The sequence below is a fragment of the Aotus nancymaae genome, unplaced genomic scaffold, assembly GCF_030222135.1.
Source record: "Aotus nancymaae isolate 86718 unplaced genomic scaffold, 86718_ANA_hifiasm-v0.15.2.pri h1tg000072l, whole genome shotgun sequence".
NCBI lineage: Eukaryota > Metazoa > Chordata > Mammalia > Primates > Aotidae > Aotus > Aotus nancymaae.
The window spans coordinates 10,068,827-10,081,391 of NW_026988487.1; positions in this window are offsets into that span (position 1 = coordinate 10,068,827).

The following is a 12,565-nucleotide window of genomic DNA, read 5'->3' on the forward strand; positions in this document are numbered from 1 at the left end:
ATGACACACTCCCCAAGGGTCAGGTCTTGGGGATGATGTTGGTATTAGACTGTTCTTACACTGCTATAAAGAACTACCTGACACTGGGTAACTTATAAAGACAAGAGGTTTAATTGGCTTACGGTTCCACAGGCTGTACGGGAAGCATGGCTGGGGAGGCCTCGGGAAATGTACAATCATGGTGGAAGGTGAAGAGGAAGGAGGTACATCTTATATGGCTGGAGCAGAAGAAAGAGAGACCAAAGGCAGACGTTCTACACACTTTCAAACAATCAGATTTTGTGAGAACTCACTCACTGTAACAAGAACAGCAAGGAAGGAATCCGCCCCCATCATCCAATCACCTCCTACTAGGTCCTTCCTCCAACATCAGGGATTACAATTCAACATGAGGTTTGGGTAGGGACACAGCCAAACCAGATCGATGTTTAATATACATTGTTAATAATTTCCCCTGACCACGTCAGCTGGTCAACAATGGAGCTGAGGCTCGAATCCAGATTCAGCCCATTTCAAAACCCATGCTTCTCCCCTACACCAGGAATTGGCAGGCTATCTCGGTAAGGGGCCGGAGAGTAAATATTTTTGGCTTGAGGATCATATGGTGTCTTTTACAATTACTTAATGATCCTATTGTAGCAGAACAACCATAGATAATGCATAACTGAATGTGTGTGGCTGTGTTCCAATAAAACTTTATTTACAAAAACAGGTGATGGGCCAGATTTGGCCTGGGGCTATAGTTTGCCCACTCCTGCCCTATGAGCATGATGCTGCCTTTCAAAGCATTCAACACGCACATACATGCAGACACAACCAGAGACCAGGAAAAAAATCATGCTTAATCGTAATTCTTTTTCCATTATACTTTTCTGGATTTCCCAAATTTTCTAACATGTTCTGTTACTTGTATGTATTACTCTTATGTATATGTATTTATTTTTACAACTTCTTTGATTTATTTTCTGGGGGGAGGAATTTTCTATAACACATTCACATAGTTCCAAATTGAAAGAACACAAAGGCTGAATTGTGAAGTCTCCTTCCCACCTATGTACCAAGCCACCTCTGTCCCCTCCCTACAGGCAACCAATATTATCCCACTTCTGTATTCTTCCAGAGATATGTTACCCACCTGCAGCCACGTTAACAGGGCCACCACTGTGTTGCACAACTCCAAGGGACATCGTTTATATTGAGCTCCTGGGATGCCATTGACATAGAATACAATGGAATTGCGCCCCCTGGAGTTGTGTAATGCAGCAGTCTCACCAAAGGGGTGTGTGTGTGTGTGTGTGTGTGTGTGTGTGTGTGTCTATACACTTATATGTAGAGATATATATGTGCATTTTTTTCTACCGCCCCCTTTTTCTCAACCAAAATTAGCATAGTATATACCATGCTCTGCATCTGATGTTTTTTCACCTAGTAATATATTTTCATACTCATTTGATACCAGTTTATAAAATGTCCTCATTTTGGAGATTCCCTCTCTCAGCTTTGGAGCCCACCCCCCTTTGTCTCTGAACAGGGAGCTGCTTCTTTCTTTCTTCCCCTTTCTTTTTTGCCTATTAAACTCCCTGCTCCTTAAAACTAAAAAAAAATTTTTTTTTAAAGTCCTCATTCTTTTTGATGATGATGATGATGGCGGCAACAGTCTTAGTGTGGCGTCACAAAGGATTAGTAAGTGACCATTGTCACTTGTGTTCCAGGCATTGTTCTAAGCATTTGCATGTACGGTATTAATTCCTCCAGTGCTCACAACACCCTGTGAGACAGACACAGAGAGATAAATGCACTGACCCACAGTCACAGCTGGTATGTGCTCACCCTCTGAGATTAAGAAAGAAATCTCTGCTGGTTCCTTCTAGTACTTGGATGGGTTGTGCCGTACATTTAAATCTTTTCCCCATTTGGAATTCTTCCTGCAGTGACTATGAGATAAGGATCCTATGTTGTTTTTCCTTGACGGCTCCTGTTTTTCCCAGAACCATTTCCCCACTGTCTCCGGATGCCACCTTTCCCATACATGAAAGTCTTGAAGGATATGGGCCTATTTTTTTTTTTTTTTGACACAGAGTTTTGCTCTTGTTGCCCAGGCTGGAGTGCAATGGCACAATCTCGGCTCACGGCAACCTCCGCCCCTCAGGTTCAAGCAATTCTCCTGCCTCAGCCTCCCGAGTAGCTGGGATTACAGGCATGTGTTACCACGCCCGGCTAATTTTGTATTTTTTCAGTAGAGACAGGGTTTCTTCATGTTGGTCAGGCTGGTCTCGAACTGCCAACCTCAAGTGATTCACCCGCCTCAGCCTCCCAAAGTGCTGGGATTACAGGCATGAGCCACCGTGCCTGGCCGATTTGGGCCTATTGCTGGACTTTCTTTCTGTTTCACTGTTCTGTCTGTGTCATCAAGCGCCAGCGCCATACTCTTAATTCCTGAGGTTTTATAATCTATGCTAATATCTGATAGCATTTTATCTCTTCGTTACTTCCCTTTTTCAGAAATATTCTGGATATTCTTGGCTTGTTTACTTTTCCACACTCATTTTATTTTTTATTGTGGCAAAATACACATTGCATAAAATTTACTATTTTAGCCATGTTAAAGTGTACAATTCAGTGATATTAACTCCATTCACAGTGTTGCACTACCATCACCACTATGCATTTCCAGGACATTTAAGTCTATTTCCAGGCTGGGTGTGGTGGCTCATGCCTGTAATCCCAGCACTTTGGGAGGCTGAGGTGGATGGATCACTTGAGGTCAGGAGTTCGAGACCAGCCTGGCCAACATGGTGAAACCATGTCTCTACTAAAAATACAAAAATTAGCCAAGCGTAGTGGTAGGTGCCTGTAATCCCAGCTACTTGAGAGGCTGAGGCAGAAGAATCACTTGAACTTGGGAGGCAGACATTGGGATGAGCAGAGATCACTCCATCGCACTCCAGCCTGGGTGACAAAGCAAGACTTTGTCTCAAAAAAAAACTGTGTTCTCAGAACTTCTTAAAAATCATCACTGCTCAGCCTTTTGGCTAAGACCTAGTGCAAAACTTTTTTTAAAAAAATTATTCTGAACTGAAATCCTATGCCCATTAAACACTAACTCCACTGTCCCCTTCCCCAAGTCCCTGGCAGACACCATTCTGTCTGTAGGAATTTGACGACTCTGGGTAGCTCCTATAAGTGGAATCGTATAATATTTATCTTTTTGTATCTGGCTTATTTCACTTAGCATAATGTCTTCAAGGCTCATCCACATCATGGCAGGCATGTATCACTCGTTTATTCCTTTTTATGGCTGAAGAATATGACATTGTATGTATGCACCACCTGTATATATTTGTTTATCAGTTCATCTGTTGATGGACACTTGAGTCTTGCGTTGTTTCCACTGTTTGGCTATTATGAGTAATGCTGCTATGAACACTGGTGTACTCCAGATTAATTTCAGAGTCAGTTTGTCCAGGACCAAACGAAACATTCTTCTATTGCTTTTATAATTACCCCCTCTCTTCCCCAGTCTCCTCTCATGCCTCCTTATGGTCATTCATTATCTCGTTCAATCCCGACATGCCCCAGATAACTTTCTGGACGTATCGTCCATCGCTGCGGCACCGCCTGTGGTTCTGCTTGCCTTCCCCTTCCTGGCAAAGCTGTGCAGCTGCTCTCCAGGCATTTACTTGGAAAACCACTTTCCTTTGCTCACAGGCTTCAGGGATTGGCCCTGAGGGACTTTACTGGAACTTTTGGTAATAAATTGCTCTTTTTGCACCTACCTGCAGACTCTTCCTGCCTCAGGCCCAATAGGTCTCTCCAGGCTCCCCACACATGCCCTAGCTCGCCTGCCCCTGGAAGGCCCTCCTTGCCAGCCCCCTCCAGCACTGGTCCCTCTGGGAAGTCTTTCTGCCTCTCTTGTCATCACTCCAGGCTGCTGGTACCCTTTCCCCTGCCACTTCACCCCTCGTCCTGTTTGAGAGACACCTTTGTTCTGGCCTGATCTGTCCGTGGCTGTCCTCAGCTTGGGCACGGGTGGCACATCTCTTCACCCCCATTGCACCTAGCACACTGTTTTCCATATAACGGGTGCTGGTTTGAATTAGGTTAAATCAAGATCATCTCCAGCTGCAGGCTCAGGAGCAGGTAAAGCAACCAAAGCCCTCCCAGGCACAGGACAATCTTGCTGCTGCTCCCACCCTTCTGGCAGCTCATGGTAGACCTCAGGGAATTGTAACTAACATCATCCTGTTGGTGACCTGAGACATCCAGGCACAGCCTGCTTCCCTGAAGGTCCAGCTTTGTCTTCTGATCCTGGCCACCTGCAAGGTCCCCTATGTGTCCCAGGTCCCTGTGTCTGAGCCACCACTTCCCAGTCAACTCTGTGATGAGTTCTGACAGCAGTTGGGGAGTGGGTCACAAATGGGATCTAATTCATGCCTGGCTCACTGTGTGGTCAGCTCTTCACCCTCTGGTTGCAGCTCTCTTGCTAAAAAGGTCTCTGCAGCCTGATTTTTTGTGAACACGTGGATATTTGTGTGTTTCATTGCATTTTGTTTAATTGCTTCTTTCTCTTTATTTCTAAGCATTTAAAATTCACTTATTCAACAAATGTTTTCTGGGCACTTACTTTGTGCCAGGCTTGTGCCGCAAATAAGACAGGCAAGGTCTCCTCTCTTGGATGGGGGTGAGAAGAAGGCAATTAGCAAGGAAACAGAAATTAGCACAATAATTTCAGAGTGAGAAGCACTAGAAAGAAGAAAAATAGAATAATGTGATAGAAAATAATTTGGGAATAGGCGGAAAATATTTTAGATTTTGGTGTTAAGCTTCTCTTCTCCCCAGACTTTACAGACAGTTGTTAAAGACAGAGGGAAACTTTTCTTCATCAATGAGTCCACCTTGTAATTTAAATAATCGCCTCTTTAATAGGTCTCTTTACTTAGTCGACATTTGGATGTTGAGCTTTCTAATAATAGAGCTGTTTTTTGGAAGAAAATTATAGAAATTTAAAGTTTATTCATTCAAGACTACCTGGTGATCTCCTACCATGGGTTGGCATTGTTCTAGGTGCTGGAGATACGACAAAGGGTGAAACAGATGAGGTCTTGTTCCAGTGGAGTTTCCAGACAATTCTCTAGAAAGAAAGAAACAGGATAACTTCACATGGTGTTGGGTGATATGCAGGAAATAAAGCAATGGGTGGGGAGGCAGCTTTAGAGAGATCGATCAGAAAAGACCTTTGTGAGGAGGCGGTATTTGAACTAAGAGTTGAAGAAGGATAAAGATACGGAGAAAGGGGAACTGATACATTGTTGGTGGGAACGTAAATTAGTACAGCCTTTATAGAAAACAGAATGGAGAGTTCTCAAAGAACTAAAACTAGAACTACCATTTGGTCCAGCAAACACACTACTGGTAACCGTTAACAGTGTATACCCAAAGGAAAAGAAATTGGCATATCAAAAAGATACCCGCATTCATATGTTTATCGTGGCACTATTCACAATAGCAAAGATATGGAATCAACTTAAGTGTCCATCAACGGAGGACTGGATAAAGAAAATGTGGTACATATATACAATAAAGCACTGCTCAGTTAAAAAAACCAAATGTCTTCTAAGACGTTACTCTAGGTGAAACAAGGTGGAGACAGAAAGACAAACACTGCCTGTTTTCACTAAGAAGAGGGAGCTCAATTATGTGTACACATGGATGCAGGGTGTGGCGTAACAGACAATGGAGGCTTGAAAGGGTGAGGGGGCTGGGCACGGTGGCTCACACCCGTAATCCCAGCACTTTGGGAGGCCGAGGTGGGTGGATCACCTGAGGTCAGGAGATTGAGACCAGCCTGGCCAATATGATGAAACCCCATCTCTACTAAAAATACAAAAGTTAGCCGGGTGTGGTGGTGCACACCTGTAATCCCAGCTACTCAGGAGGCTGAAGCAGGAGAATTGCTTGAACCTGGGAGGCGGAGGTTGCAGTGAGCCGAGATAACACCACTGCACTCCAGCCTGGGCGACAAGAGCTAAACTCGGTCTCAAAAAAAAAAAAAGAGAAAAAAATAAAGAAAGGGTGAGGGGATGGGGGAAGTGAATGATGAGAAATTACTTAATAGGTACAATGTATTTGAGTGATGAATACCCTCAAAACTCTGACTTTACCACTATGAGATCTATGCATGCAACAAAATTACACACGTAACTCATAAATTTACATACATAAACTAATTTTTTTTTAAAGTTAGCAAACACTGGGCATGGTGGCTCATACCTCTAATCCCAGAATTTTGGGAGGCTGAGGCTGGTGGATCACGAGGTCAGGAGTTTGAGACCAGCCTGGCCAAGATGGTGAAACCCTGTCTCTACTAAAAATACAAAAATTAGCTGGGTGCGGTGGCGGGTCCCTGTAATCCCAGCTACCTGGGAGGCTGAGGCAAGATAATCACTTGAACCAGGGAGGTGGAGGTTGCAGTGAGCCGAGATCGTGCCACTGCACTCTAGCCTGGGCGACAGATCAAGATTCCGTCTCAAAAAATAAAAATAAAAATAAAAAAAGGTTAGCAAACAACTTTTTTAAAAGAAAGATAAGCAGATACCTCCATAGTGAATGGAGAAAGAACAACCCAGTTAAAAGGAACAAACAGCATACGCAAAGGGCTTGAAAAAAGAAATAGCTTGTTTGGTTTAAGAAATGATAGAGGCTGGGCGTGGTGGCTCCCGCCTGTAATTCTAGCACTTTGGGAGGTTGAGCCAGGAAGATTTCTTGAGTCTAAGAGTTTGAGACCAACCTGCCAAAATTAGCTGGGCTTGGTGGCATACACCTATAGTCCCAGCTACTCAGGAGGCTGAGGTGGGAGGATCACCTGAGCCCAGGAGGTCAAGGCTGTGGTGAGCTGTGATCATGCTAGTGTACTCCAGCCTGGATGACAGAGTGAGAACCTATCTCTAAATAAATAAATAAATATAAATAAATGAGGCCGGCACTGTGGCTCAGGCCTATCATCCTAACACTTTGGGAGGCTGAGGTGGGTGGATTGCCTGAGCTCAGGAGTTCAAGACCAGCCTGGGCAACCTGGTGAAACCTGTCTCTACTAAAATACAAAAAATGAGCTGGGTGTGGTGGCATGCGCCTGTAATCCCAACTATTCGGGACGCTGAGGCAAGAGAATTGCTAGAGTCCGGGAGGTGGGGGTTGCAGTGAGCCAAGAGCATGCCACTGCACTCCAGCTTGGGCAACAGAGCGAGACTCCATCTCAAAATTAAAAAAAAAATCAATGAAAGAAATGATAGAGGATGATGATATAATATGAGGTTGGAAAAGCAGGCCTAGAACACAACATCGAGTCTTTCAGGTGACAGCAAGGGCCTTCGATGCAGTGGGAAGCCGTTGGAGGGATCTGACTTGCATCCCATAGAGACCTCTTTGGCTACTGTGAGGGAAGCAGACATTTTGGGGGAGGTTCTAGAAGTCAAGGGAGAGGAAGAGCTAGTCTATAAGGTGGATCCCCTTTGTGAAAATTCAACCTATGAAAGAAGCCAACGTACAAAAGATACATTGGAAGCGATCCAGACTTCCGGGAGCAGCTGGGAGGTGGGATCTCAAGTCCAGATGTTGAATGAGTTGGGCGATTGCATGGGATAGATCCAGAAGCTGATGAGGGGCCCAGGATGCAGGTCGAGGAGATGAGATGAGCAGGCACATGCCATTCATTTTCATTCCCCCTAGTTTGCTTGAGTCACCAGCTTGGTAAGGGGAGAGGTTCAACCATCTGCAAGTAAACCACATGCTTCTCCTAACCTGCCTACCCATCCACACCCCCACCAAAAAATTAAAAAAAAAAAAAAAAGAAAAAGAAGAAACCAACCCCAGAGCTTGTACGCCTGCATTCTCCACAATCACTTCTATGTATTACAGCTCTTGTCATCTTACATTATACATGAATAACTAATCAACCAAACACAAACCCACTGATGAAAAAAAATGCATGTTGGATCTAGAATGTGAGCAGGGTAAAGAGTAATATTAATTTCACTGGCAAATAACAAAATGGGAGCTAACACGTGGGATGTTAAGAAGACTTGTGTTTCTGAATGCTTCTCGGAATCGAAACTCTCCAAGAATCAAGGGAAAGGGGAAGAAGGTAGGTCATATTTGGAGTGCACTACCACCAATTCTTTTTTCTTCTGGTATGCCTGTGACTATATGGAACACCATCCTGGGTCAGGCCAACCAGTCATTTAAGCCACTATGCTGTCTGCCTCACCCGGTCGAACAGTTCATATAATGATCTTCCACTAGTCCTTAACAGACATACAGGTGTTAGTCTTAACGCACCAACCAATAGTGTGGCAGGCTGGCACAAAACCTTTTGCTCTTTGAATGTCCACAGTGAGTAGCACCACGCTAGGTATGCAGTAGGTGCTCAATAAATGTATCATTCACACACTTCGTAAGTGAAGTCTATCTCTTCCTTCATCATTTTCCCTGAAAGATCTCTCTTGACCATGAAGGATGAACTCCTCATCTCCATATCCAGTGAGTAGTTTGGAAATGTTTTAGCCTTCTTCCTCTTGATGTCATAATGGCACCTGACACCGTTGAGACACTTCAGTTGTCTTCTATGACTCTGAACTTTTCTGATTCTAATCTTCTTTCCCTGATGGCCTCTCTACCCTGACCTCCAATGACTTATTTTCCTGTTTCCGCACTTGAAAGTCCATATTCCACAGGGACTCTGCTTTGCTGTCTTGTCACTCTTTCTTTATGAGAAATTAGTTGTATCTCATTTCAAATCAATGCATGTATTTTTATCATCCTCTGTCACATTACATGCAAATTACCTGCAGGGACCCGTCTGTCCAGCTAGACTTCAAGCTCCTCAAAAACAGATCCCTCACTCTGTTTCTCTTTGTGCCTCCAGTACCTGGCACAGAGCTGGGCACTCAGTGAATGCTCCATACACACCAGCCCAACTGACCCATCCTCAAATTATGCTTGGAAGTGGTAGATTGGGCAGAAATTACTGCCCCCATTATATAGAGAGGGGACCCCAGCACTCAAGGAGGTTAAGTAAACATTAGGAACATGATTCCTGCAACTGGCTACGGAGACTCCGTGCAACAATCATTCTGGTATTGCCAATTGCAAAACGACTGTAAAGCTAATAGAGATGCTGTCTAAATACCAATGTCCAATCCTTTCGTGCTCTTCCGAGCAGACTTGAATTTTCCAGTGCCTCTCTTAAAATACAGCCCGCAGGACTGAGCATAAAACTGCATGTGGCCTGACCTGCCAGCACGCGCTGGGAGTATTGCTTCCCTCCTTCCACACTCTGCTGTGCTATTAATAGAGCCTCAGATTGCATTAGGGTTCTCAACAGCCTCCTCGCGCTGTAGGTTCACATCAAGCTGGTGATCAGCTAACCCCCTGGGTCTTTCTCATGAACGCCTTCTGTCAGGCCAGGCCTCCCCAGCAGCCACTTGGGCAATGAATGTTTTTGAATGCTCGTGATTATTTGTGACTTAGACTAGAAGATACAACACCAGATCATGCCCTCCTTTCTCATGTGGCATTTTGCTGAGTGGGTGATGGGGTCTTGGGGGTCCTTTTCAGAACCCAGAGGTGTGGCCAGACACTGGGGGCCACCAGCATCATTGGACCCACAAAAGTAAGAGGATGATGGTGAAATTAATTTTCTGGTTCACTTCAAATTATTCTTATGTTCATCCCTACTCCTCTGGGATTAGGGTCCTTTCTCGGTCTTGTTCTAATGCTGGGGGCTTGTATGCACAGCCTCTTCTTCCTCCCACCCATGGACACAGATACAATTTGATTTCTCATGCCCTTTACAAATAGTAGTAGTATTTTTAGCATGAATATCTTGCTCAGAAATTGGCTGTACAGTCTATATCCCTTATTGTCTTCACATCTAATACTTTGCTTTTTTCCCTCTGTCTCTCTATGCGTCAATACCACGTTTGGCTAAATAGATTTGATTTTGACCTATTTGAATTCTCCCTTCACAGATGACAGTCCGTTCTCCCTCTGTTTCCTTCCCTTCAATTACTTTTTTTCAGCCGCTTGGAATTAGCTGATGGGTAATTGTAGAAATTGCAACGTGGGCTACTGTGGTGGGTCTCGGTGTCAACTCCAGGAAACCTCTGAATCTGGAGGGCTCTGGTTTCAGAATCTGATAGCCCGGCCCTGAACTCTGGAATCTGGGGCTGTAACATGAGCCAACGCTTCTCTTTGCTCGGCCAGTAGAGGGAACTGAAATGTGGGGCACAAGAAGGTGTTTCCTCTGTTCGCCAGACGAGGGCGCTCATACCCACGGTCCTCCAAAATTGGAATTTCTCACCCAAGAGCAGATCTTGTCGGGTTGGGCTCCTTGTAACCTAAACATAGGATGGGATGACATGATGACATTACAGCCGTGCTGCCGATTGCTGCTCTGACCGCCTCCTAGGCTGTGTAAATGGCCAAAAGCAAAGAATTATTAAAAAGTAGACCCCACGTTGCCCAAGCTCATGTGTGGCCTGTGGGTCTACGTGTTTGCTGCTGGCAAATTCGCGAGCAGATGGGACTCCGAGGCAAGGCGTGGAAGTGACGATGGGAACGTTGGAAGTTCACACACATAACTTGTAGAGTGCGTGGGGCCGGGTGCACGGAGCCTGCGTATCTGCAGCCATACTTAGATTTCGGTTTGGCAAGGCAGGTCACAGTGGAGATGGGGCAAGTCGCAAGGGTGGTGGAGAGGCGGAAGGGAGGGTGACTGTGGCCCTGTGTCAACTGCTTCCAGGTGGAGTCGAAAGGTGTAACCATTTTCTTCTGGGGGCCGCGGCACCTTTCATCAAGACGAAGTTGGTGACTGGTTTAAAAAGAAGATTGAAAAAATTACGCTCTAGAGGCCAAAGGAGAAAATGGTTTCCAGGTGGAAATGGCTTGACAGAATCGCGCTCTTGGTGCTGCGACTGCAAACTCCGCGGAGCGTTGCGGGGGCCACTGTACTCCCACCCTTCCAGGCAGCACTGGGCGACAGCCAAGTCTAGGAGGCAAAGGGCTCCCTAACTGCCAAGCAGTGAAGATGTTTAATAAAATATTTACCTACACGTTTAAGAATAATGATGACAGCATGACAAACTGGTGAAACAGCTTTAGGGTAGACGGGAGAGCAGCCCTGGGATATTTTTAATGAGAATGGCCGCTTCCTGTTTAATACCCGAGACTTGTCTCTTGTGCCTACCATACCCACACTGATATCACAACGTATCTCCCATGGTTGGGGAGGGGGCTCACCAGATTGGTCTACAGTGTCCTCTGCAGGAAGCTGCCACATGGAGAAGTTACAGCCAGCCTCGCTCCCAACCCCAAGCTACTGCCCATCGTTTGCAACTCCTGAAGATTACAGCTTTCTGATCCCTGCCCCCACCACACCTAGAAGGGTCCTCTGTTGTGGTCATTCAATAAATGATATTTATTAATTAGGAATCTATCTCCTTTTTTTTTTTTTTTTGAGACAGAGTCTTGCTCTGTCACCCAGGCTGGAGTGCAATGACGTGGTCTCAGCTCACTGCAACCTCTGCCTCCCAGGTTCAAGCGATTCTCCTGCCTCAGCCTCCCAAGTAGCTGGAACTACAGGCGTGTGCCACCACGCTCGGCTAATTTTTATATTTTTAGTACAGACGGGGTTTTGCTATGTTAGCCAGGCTGGTCTTGAACTCCAGACCTCATGATCCGCCTGCCTCGGCCTCCCAAAGTGCTGGGATTATAGGCGTGAGCCATGGCGCCTGGCCGGAATCTAGCTCTTTCTTATTCATCTAGACTAATAGGTACCCTATGCCCTGCTGGGGTGCGATAATTTTGAGTTGGAAACAAGGAGGGAGGATGGGATGAAAGGGAATAAAACTTTTCAACCACAACACTAGATTTCAGCTATGCCCAACATGAAAATGGAAAAAGAAAATGGAAAAAGAAATTGCTTAAACACACTTTAGGTTTCTTTTTCCCTCCATTTGGGAGCTTTTTGCATTTTCTTCCCCAATTTGGAAAAAGAAAAATGAAAGAAAACAAATTTCTCTATCATTTGAATAAAATAGACCTTTATGTCTCTAAATATAAGACATCAAACAATGTTAGGAGTAAATAAATTATACATAAAGATACTTGTTTGTTAGATCAGTAAAGGCTGTTTGAAAAATATAATTTCTGGGTGAGGTGCCTCACGCCTATAATCCCAGCACTTCGGGAGGCTGAGGCGGGTGGATCACCTGAGATCAGGAGTTTGAGACCAGCCTGACCAATATGGTGAAACCCCGTTTCTACTAAAAACACAAAAATTAGCATATGCCTATAATCCCAGCTACTCAGGAGGCTGAGGCAGGAGAATTGTTTGAACCCGGGAGGTAGAGTTTGCAGTGAGCTGAGATTGTGCCACTGCACTCCAGCCTGGGCGACAGAGGGAAACCCTGTCTCAAAAACAACAGCAAAAAAGAAAAATATAATTTCACTTTCTGTCAGTCTCACATCCTCCATATTTTTGCATGTTTTCACTTTTCCAGATATTTTA